General features: G+C 41.8%; 1 long non-coding RNA gene across 1 annotated transcript; it reads right to left on the reverse strand.

Annotated features, from left to right (window-relative positions):
• Positions 1-3306: 3306 nt before the first annotated feature.
• LOC145877072 (uncharacterized) lies at positions 3307-4602 on the reverse strand. The gene is made up of 3 exons (XR_014391569.1): positions 4180-4602; positions 3591-3926; positions 3307-3439 (listed from the first exon to the last, which is right to left on the reverse strand). It is a non-coding gene; the product is annotated as an uncharacterized LOC145877072 (long non-coding RNA).
• Between the last annotated feature and the right edge of the window lie 4625 nt (positions 4603-9227).

Below are 9227 nucleotides of genomic sequence, written 5' to 3' on the forward strand. Positions count from 1 at the left end.
TAATCTGATTCATTATGATCTAGGATCAGGTCGTCCTCTCCATGTAATCTGATTCATTATGATCTAGGATCAGGTCCCTCCTCTCAAATCAAATCAAATCAAATTTATTTTTATATAGCCCTTCGTACATCAGCTGATATTCTCAAAGTGCTGTACAGAAACCCAGCCTAAAACCCCAAACAGCAAGCAAAGCATGTGAAAGAAGCACGGTGGCTAGGAAAAACTCCCTAGGAAAAACTCCCTAGAAAGGCCAAAAACCTAGGAAGAAACCTAGAGAGGAACCAGGCTATGAGGGGTGGCCAGTCCTCTTCTGGCTGTGCAGGGTGGATATTATAACAGAACATGGTCAAGATGTTAAAATGTTAAAATGTTCATAAATGACCAGCATGGTCAAATAATAATAATCATAGTAGTTGTCGAGGGTGCAACAAGCACGTCCGGTGAACAGGTCAGGGTTCCATAGCCGCAGGCAGAACAGTTGAAACTGGAGCAGCAGCACGGCCAGGTGGACTGGGGACAGCAAGGAGTCATCATACCAGGTAGTCCTGAGGCATGGTCCTAGGGCTCAGGTCCTCCGAGAGAAAGACAGAAAGAGAGAAAGAGAGAATTAGAGAGAGCATATTTAAATACACACAGGACACCGGATAAGACAAGAGAAATACTCCAGATGTAACAGACTGACCCTAGCCCCCCGACACATAAACTACTGCAGCATAAATACTGGAGGCTGAGACAGGAGGGATCAGAAGACACTGTGGCCCCATCCGATGATACCCCCGGACAGGGCCAAACAGGCAGGATATAACCCCACCCACTTTGCCAAAGCACAGCCCCCACACCACTAGAGGGATGTCTCCAACCACCAACTCACCGTCCGAAGACAAGGCCGAGTATAGCCCACAACGATCTCCGCCATGGCACAACCCAAGGGGGGGGCGCCAACCCAGACAGGAAGACCACGTCAGTGACTCAACCCACTCAAGTGACGCACCCCTCCCATGGACGGCATGGAAGAGCACCAGTAAGCCAGTGACTCAGCCCCTGTAAAAGGGTTAGAGGCAGAGAATCCCAGTGGAAAGAGGGGAACCGGCATGTCAGAGACAGCAAGGGCGGTTCGTTGCTCCAGCCTTTCCGTTCACCTTCACACTCCTGGGCCAGACTATACTTAATCATAGGACCTACTGAAGAGATAAGTCTTCAGTAAAGACTTAAAGGTTGAGACTGAGTCTGCGTCTCTCACATTGGTAGGCAGACCATTCCATAAAAATGGAGCTCTATAGGAGAAAGCCCTACATCCAGCCGTTTGCTTAGAAATTCTAGGGACAATTAGGAGGCCTGCGTCTTGTGACCGTAGCGTACGTGTAGGTATGTACGGCAGGACCAAATCGGAAAGATAGGTAGGAGCAAGCCCATGTAATGCTTTGTAGGTTAGCAGTAAAACCTTGAAATCAGCCCTTGCCTTAACAGGAAGCCAGTGTAGGGAGGCTAGCACTGGAGTAATATGATCAAATTTTTTGGTTCTAGTCAGGATTCTAGCAGCCGTATTTAGCACTAACTGAAGTTTATTTAGTGCTTTATCCGGGTAGCCGGAAAGTAGAGCATTGCAGTAGTCCAGCCTAGAAGTAACAAAAGCATGGATTAATTTTTCTGCGTCATTTTTGGACAGAACATTTCTGATTTTTGCAATGTTACGTAGATGGAAAAAAGCTGTCCTTGAAACAGTCTTGATATGTTCTTCAAAAGAGAGATCAGGGTCCAGAGTAACGCCAAGGTCCTTCACAGTTTTATTTGAGACGACTGTACAACCATCCAGATTAATTATCAGATTCAACAGAAGATCTCTTTGTTTCTTGGGACCTAGAACAAGCATCTCTGTTTTGTCCGAGTTTAAGAGTAGAAAGTTTGCAGCCATCCACTTCTTTATGTCTGAAACACAGGCTTCTAGCGAGGGCAATTTTGGGGCTTCACCATGTTTCATTGAAATGTACAGCTGTGTGTCGTCCGCATAGCAGTGAAATTTAACATTATGTTTTCGAATGACATCCCCAAGAGGTAAAATATATAGTGAAAACATGTAATCTGATTCATTATGATCTAGGATCAGGTCCCCCCTCTCCATGTAATCTGATTCATTATGATATAGGATCAGGTCCCCCCTCTCCATGTAATCTGATTCATTATGATCTAGGATCAGGTCTCCCCCTCTCCATGTAATTAGACTCATTATGATCTAGGATCAGGTCCCCCCTCTCCATGTAATCTGATTCATTATGATCTAGGATCAGGTCCCCCCTCTCCATGTAATCTGATTCATTATGATATAGGATCAGGTCCCCCTCTCCATGTAATCTGAGTCATTATGATATAGGATCAGGTCCCCCCCTCTCCATGTAATCAGACTCATTATGATCTAGGATCAGGTCCCCCCTCTCCATGTAATCTGATTCATTATGATCTAGGATCAGGTCCCCCCTCTCCATGTAATCTGATTCATTATGATATAGGATCAGGTCCCCCTCTCCATGTAATCTGAGTCATTATGATATAGGATCAGGTCCCCCCTCTCCATGTAATCTGATTCATTATGATCTAGGATCAGGTCATAGTCCTGCAAGGAAGTGTAGGCCTACCTCCTCCTGTATGTACTGCAGTAGGAGGGGGTTGTGGGTAGTGTAGGCCTACCTCCTCCTCTGTACACCAGGTGTATCCAGGAATAAACTAACGGTGTACACCCGGTGTATCCAGTATAAGCTAACGGTGTACACCCGGTGTATACAGTATAAACTAACGGTGTACACCCGGTGTATCCAGTATAAACTAAACGGTGTACACCCGGTGTATACAGTAATAAACTATTGTCCATCCAAGGTGGTTGCCTACGTCATTGTTATGTTGAGGTCAGAGGATCATCAGGGTGATTCATTTCAGGGCTGGGCTCTCTTTCATTCAGTAATACAGAGGCAGGGCAATCAAAGGCTCCAACTCACTGAACTGCCCATCAGCCCAGCCATTGTTATTATTCATACTGTTTGGAAACAGGTTCTATTCAGAACCTCTCAGACTAGAAAATATAAATTATATTTACTATAGTGTTTACACCTATAACAGTAATCATGTAACAAGTCGACAGGCACCCAGAGGCAGGGGAATCAAAGGCTTCAACTCACACTCATTTACAACGCTCATTTAGAACACTCATGTAGAACCCTCATTTAGAACCCTCTTTTAGAACACTCATTTAGAACCATCATTTAGAACACTCATTTAGAACACTCATTTAGAACCCTTTTTAGGAGCACCACACCCTTCGGTGCCCCTCCACTGGGGGGGTCGCCCTGCTGTAGACAATCCCCTACGCCTCACTGCACGGCATTTTCCCTGCAAAGTCCCTCAAACTGCTGCTCAAGGTAGTCGCACACGGAGGCACTGCAAAGTCTGCCTGTCTGGCGCCAGGAGAAGTAAGCAGAGGAAGATGACAAAATACATGTGTTTAGCTTGTGATACACCTCTATGTATTTCACCATGCTTTGAGGAGTATCACATGCTCAAGCATTATTGAGCACATCTGCAGCAATAAGTGACTGGCTGACCTGACAGGTGACTTGACAGGTGACCTGCCATGATACTATGCCTTTAGAGGTGGGGGTGGAAATGCAGTTGTTGTTCAGTCACTGCATGAATATTAAATATGGGTTATGCATATTCAATTTTTTTGTCCTCTAGTAAAACAAGTTGTTGTTGAACCAACTACCAATACTTCAATAAAATAGACGACTATTACATATTGGCCTATGTGTTTTCTTGCTGTGTTTCCATCCAGTAAAACTGTTAAGGAGAGAACGTTAGCATACAAAAGCTGTCCTCAATCTTCAGCTGGAAAGATGTCCAGTTCCAGTTATGATATTGGCAAATACTGTTTGTGGTTTCTGAAAGTACAGAATAAAGAGGAATTATTCATTAGAATACAATATAAGGATATAGCAATAAAACAATATTACAAATAACATAATAAACACTGCTATAAAAATAGTTTATTGCATTGACAAAATCACAGATTTGAGTTATAACAGTAAGAAAGGCAGGGCAGAACAGAGCCATGCTGAATAGACCACATAAACAAACCATGGTCATATGTTTTATTTAACTCGGCAAGTCATTTAACAACAAATTATTATTTACCTATGATGGCCTACACCGGCCAAACTCGGACAACGCTGGGCCAATTGTGCGCTGCCCTATGGGACTCCCAATCACAGCCAGTTGTGATACAGCCTGGATTTGAACCGGGGAGTCTGTAGTGACGTCTCTAGCACTGATGTGCAGTGCCTTTGACCGCTGCACCACTAGGGAGTCATAAGGCCATGTAGCTTCAAAATACAACACAAGATAATACTTCTCCGACGCAACTAGCATTGTTTTACAGAGCTAATAGAAGAATGTAGCTAGCTATCTAAGCACGATTGAATATAACATAAAGGTTATAAAATGAGTAACGTTACCTCACGTGTCCGCGGTTATAAAGAATATACACAAATCTATTATGCTACAATAGAAACGACATACATAAACTATTACAACGTAATAATGCACCTACTTTGATAGAAACGCACACATTTCCAAAGTTATTATTAGTAAGGAAAACAATGAGGGCAACAGATGGAAAATGTCAACACGTGTGCAGATCCTGTTCTGACGGGAGATGAGCAAATGTCTGCAGACTTGAACTGCACAAACAATTGGAAAATGCTTGGGGAATTTTGTCCCGGTCAGAAATGTCCCAAAAATTAAATTGTCCGCAAAAGTAAAAAAAAAAGACTATTTTTATGTGAATGAATGAGGAGGCGGAACACACCTCAATTCAAACTGTTCTTAGAAAATAAAAACTTGTTAGAAAATCATTTGAAATTGAAGTTTGAAAACAGCCTATAAATAAAAACAGTCTGCGTGCTTTGGTTTGAGGGCAGCGCGGATTAAATGCACTGTTACGTATCAATCACATTCTGGAATGGAGAGAACATTCTAACATCACGAGCATAAAAAACTCACGCTGGGGCGACCGATAGAGATATTAGGAACTCACGCTGGGGCGACCGATAGAGATATTAGGAACTCACGCTGGGGCGACCGATAGAGATATTAGGAACTCACGCTGGGGCGACCGATAGAGATATTAGGAACTCACGCTGGGGCGACCGATAGAGATATTAGGAACTCACGCTGGGGCGACCGATAGAGATATTAGGAACTCACACTGGGGCAACCGATAGAGATATTTGGAACTCACTCTGGGGCGTCTTTTTCAACATTTCAAGATAGCAGTTAGTTCAGTTTTATCTTATTAAAGACAGCTGTATCATTTCTTTTTTCATTTTGCCATATTCTTTGGGACCACTTTTTTTTTGCTCTGTTTGAAGGCTGTCAGCTTCTTCTCAGGAAGTCAAACTTTGCTAATAGAGGAATTTGTATTTCGTGCCACGCCCATCATTGGATATTGGAGCAGGTGTTCCGCTAGCGGAACGTCTAGATGTAAGAGGTTATTAAGTAGTTCGTTATCCAATAGGCCACAAAGTGTTTCTGAACCTGCTCTACTATCCCCCTGTTGACACATGGCTCTGCCCATGTGTCAATCTTGCCGCATCTCTAAACAATGACTTAGGTAGTATTGGTAACTTATCATGATACCAAATACCGTCCTTATATAAATAGCTCCTAACTTCTCCCATTTCGAAATCCCTTTCACTGGTGCTCTAGACTGACAATTTTAATATAGCTTTGTCTATGTTTACTTCCTCTTTTAAGAACTGCTGTGTCGACGGCTGCGGTTTAACCTGTTTAGGATAGGGGGCAGTATTTTCACGGCCGGATAAAAAACGTACCCGATTTAATCTGGTTATTATTACTGCCCAGAAACTAGATTATGCATATAATTGTTTGATTTGGATAGAAAACACCCTAAAGTTTCTAAAACGTTTTGAATGGTGTCTGTGAGTATAACAGAACTCATATGGCAGGCCAAAACCTGAGAAGATTCTATACAGGAAGTGCCCTCTCTGACCATTTCTTGGCCTTCTATAGCCTCTTTATCGAAAACAGAGCATCTCTGCTGTAACGTGACATTTTCTAAGACTCCCATAGGCTCTAAGAAGGCGCCAGAACGTTGAATGATGACTCTGCAGTCCCTGGCTGAAAAAAATAGCGCATTTGGATAGTGGTCGATCTGAGAACAATGAAATGGGCGCGCGCATGCACGTGAAGAGTCCATTTGACATTTTCAGTCTTTGAACGAAAACAACGTCGCCCGGTCGGAACATTATCGCTATTTCACAGAAAAGTCACATAAAAATTGATTTTAAACAGCGTTTGACATGCTTCGAAGTACGGTAATGGAATATTTGGAAATCTTTTGTCACGATATGCGCCGGTGCATCACCCTTCGGATAGTGTCTTGAACGCAAGAACAAACGCAGCTATTTGGATATAACTATGGATTATTTGGAACCAAACCAACATTTGTTGTTGAAGTAGAAGTCCTGGGAGTTCATTCTGACGAAGAACAGCAAAGGTAATCTAATTTTTCTTATAGTAAATCTGAGTTTCGTGAGGGCCAAACTTGGTGGGTGTCAAAATAGCTAGCCATGATGGCCGGGCTATCTACTCAGAATATTGCAAAATGTGCTTTCACCGTAAAGCTATTTTAAAATCTGACATAGCGATTGCATAAAGGAGTTCTGTATCTATAATTCTTAAAATAATTGTTTTGTTTTTTGTGAACGTTTATCGTGAGTAATTTAGTAAATTCACCGGAAGTTTCGGTGGGTATGCTAGTTCTGAACGTCACATGCTAATGTAAAAAAGCTGTTTTTTTATATAAATATGAACTTGAATGAACAAAACATGCATGTATTGTATAACATAATGTCCTAGGAGTGTCATCTGATGAAGAGCATCAAAGGTTAGTGCTGCATTTAGCTGTGGTTTTGGTTTTTGTGACATTATATGCTAGCTTGAAAAATGGGTGTGTGAATATTTCTGGCTGGGTACTCTCCTGACATAATCTAATGTTTTGCTTTCATTGTAAAGCCTTTTTGAAATTGGACAATGTGGTTAGATAAAGGAGAGTCTTGTCTTTAAAATGGTGTAAAATAGTCATATGTTTGAAAAATGGAAGTTTTTGGATTTTTGAGGAAGTTGTAATTCGCACCACGCCTATCATTGGATATTGGAGCGGTGTTCATCTAGATGTAAGAGGTTAAAGGTTTGACTAAATGATTTCACCCTGAAAAGGTATAACCGAGTGATTAAAAGATGAATGTACTAATTTGTGTGTGTCGGAAAAGTTGAAGCTTAATGATTTAGCAATGTAAGCAACCAGACAGCAGACAACTTGTGACCACTGTGAAACTGATAACAGGAAGAAGGTCTCCCCACCCAGGGAGGGGACAAACCTTTAGGCTTGCAGTAGATTATGTAACATGGGGCAGGATATGATAAGCAATGTATGAGATGGAGAAGACTTGTAAATAAGCATTGACAGTATTAACCTGTTAGGGCTAGGGGGCAGCATTGACACGGCTGGATAAAAAACATACCCGATTTAATCTGGTTACCACTCCTACTCAGTAACTAGAATATGCATATACTTATTAAATATGGATAGAAAACACCCTACATTTTCTAAAACTGTTTGAATGGTGTCTGTGAGTATAACAGAACTCAAATGGCAGGTCAAAACCTGAGAGATTCCTTTACAGGAAGTGGCCTGTCTGACCATTTGTTGAACTTGTTTTCCATCTCTATCATTTACTAAGGATCTCTTCTCTAACGTGACACTTCCCACGTCTTCCATAGGCTCTCAGAGCCCGGGAAAAAACAGAATGTCGTCATTCCAGCCCCAGGCTGAAACACATTATCGCCTTTCTCAAGTGGCCCATCAAGGGACTCTGGGCTTAGGCGCATGACCCGACCGCCCCCGCCTTTGTGATTTTTTCCTCTGTTTGCCGAAAAGGAGATTCCCGGTCGGAATATTATCGCTTTTCTACGAGAAAAATGGCGTAAAAATTGATTTTAAACAGCGGTTGACATGCTTCGAAGTACGGTGATGGAATATTTAGAATTTTTTTGTCACGAATTGCGCCATGCGCGCGACCCTTCTTTACCATTTCGGATAGTGTCTGGAACGCACGAACAAAACGCCGCTATTCGGATATAACGATGGATTATTTTGGACCAAACCAACATTTGTTATTGAAGTAGCAGTCCTGGGAGTGCATTCTGACGAAGACAACAAAAGGTAATCAAACTTTTATAATAGTAAATATGATTATGGTGAGTGCTAAACTTGCCGGGTGTCTAAATAGCTAGCCCGTGATGCCTGGGCTATGTACTTAGAATATTGCAAAATGTGCTTTCACCAAAAAGCTATTTTAAAATCGGACATATCGAGTGCATAGAGGAGGTCTGTATCTATAATTCTTAAAATAATTGTTATGCTTTTTGTGAACGTTTATCGTGAGTAATTTAGTAAAATGTTAGCGAATTCCCCGGAAGTTTGCGGGGGGTATGCTAGTTCTGAACGTCACATGCTAATGTAAAAAGCTGGTTTTTGATATAAATATGAACTTGATTGAACAAAACATGCATGTATTGTATAACATAATGTCCTAGGGTTGTCATCTGATGAAGATCATCAAAGGTGAGTGCTGCATTTAGCTGTCTTCTGGGTTTTTGTGACATTATATGCTAGCTTGAAAAATGGGTGTCTGATTATTTATGGCTTGGTACTCTGCTGACATAATCTAATGTTTTGCTTTCGTTGTAAAGCCTTTTTGAAATCGGACAGTGTGGTTAGATTAACGAGAGTCTTGTCTTTAAATGATGTATGACACTTGTAATTTCATGAATGTTTAACCTCTTAGGGCTAGGGGGCAGTATTTACACCGCTGGATAAAAAAACGTACTCGATTTAATCTGGTTACTACTCCTACCCAGTAACTAGAATATGCATATACTTATTAGATATGGTTAGAAAACACCCTAAAGTTTCTAAAACTGTTTGAATGGTGTCTGTGAGTATAACAGAACTCATATGGCAGGCAAAAACCTGAGAGATTCCTTTACAGGAAGTGGCCTGTCTGACCATTTATTGGCTCTCTTTGACATCTCTTTCCAAAACAAAGGATCTCTGCGGTAACGTGACACTTCCCACGGCTCCAATAGGCTCTCAGAGC

This window comes from Salmo salar, unplaced genomic scaffold (assembly GCF_965601325.2).
Source record: "Salmo salar unplaced genomic scaffold, fSalSal1 ptg000669l, whole genome shotgun sequence".
In the NCBI taxonomy this organism is placed as follows: Eukaryota; Metazoa; Chordata; class Actinopteri; order Salmoniformes; family Salmonidae; genus Salmo; species Salmo salar.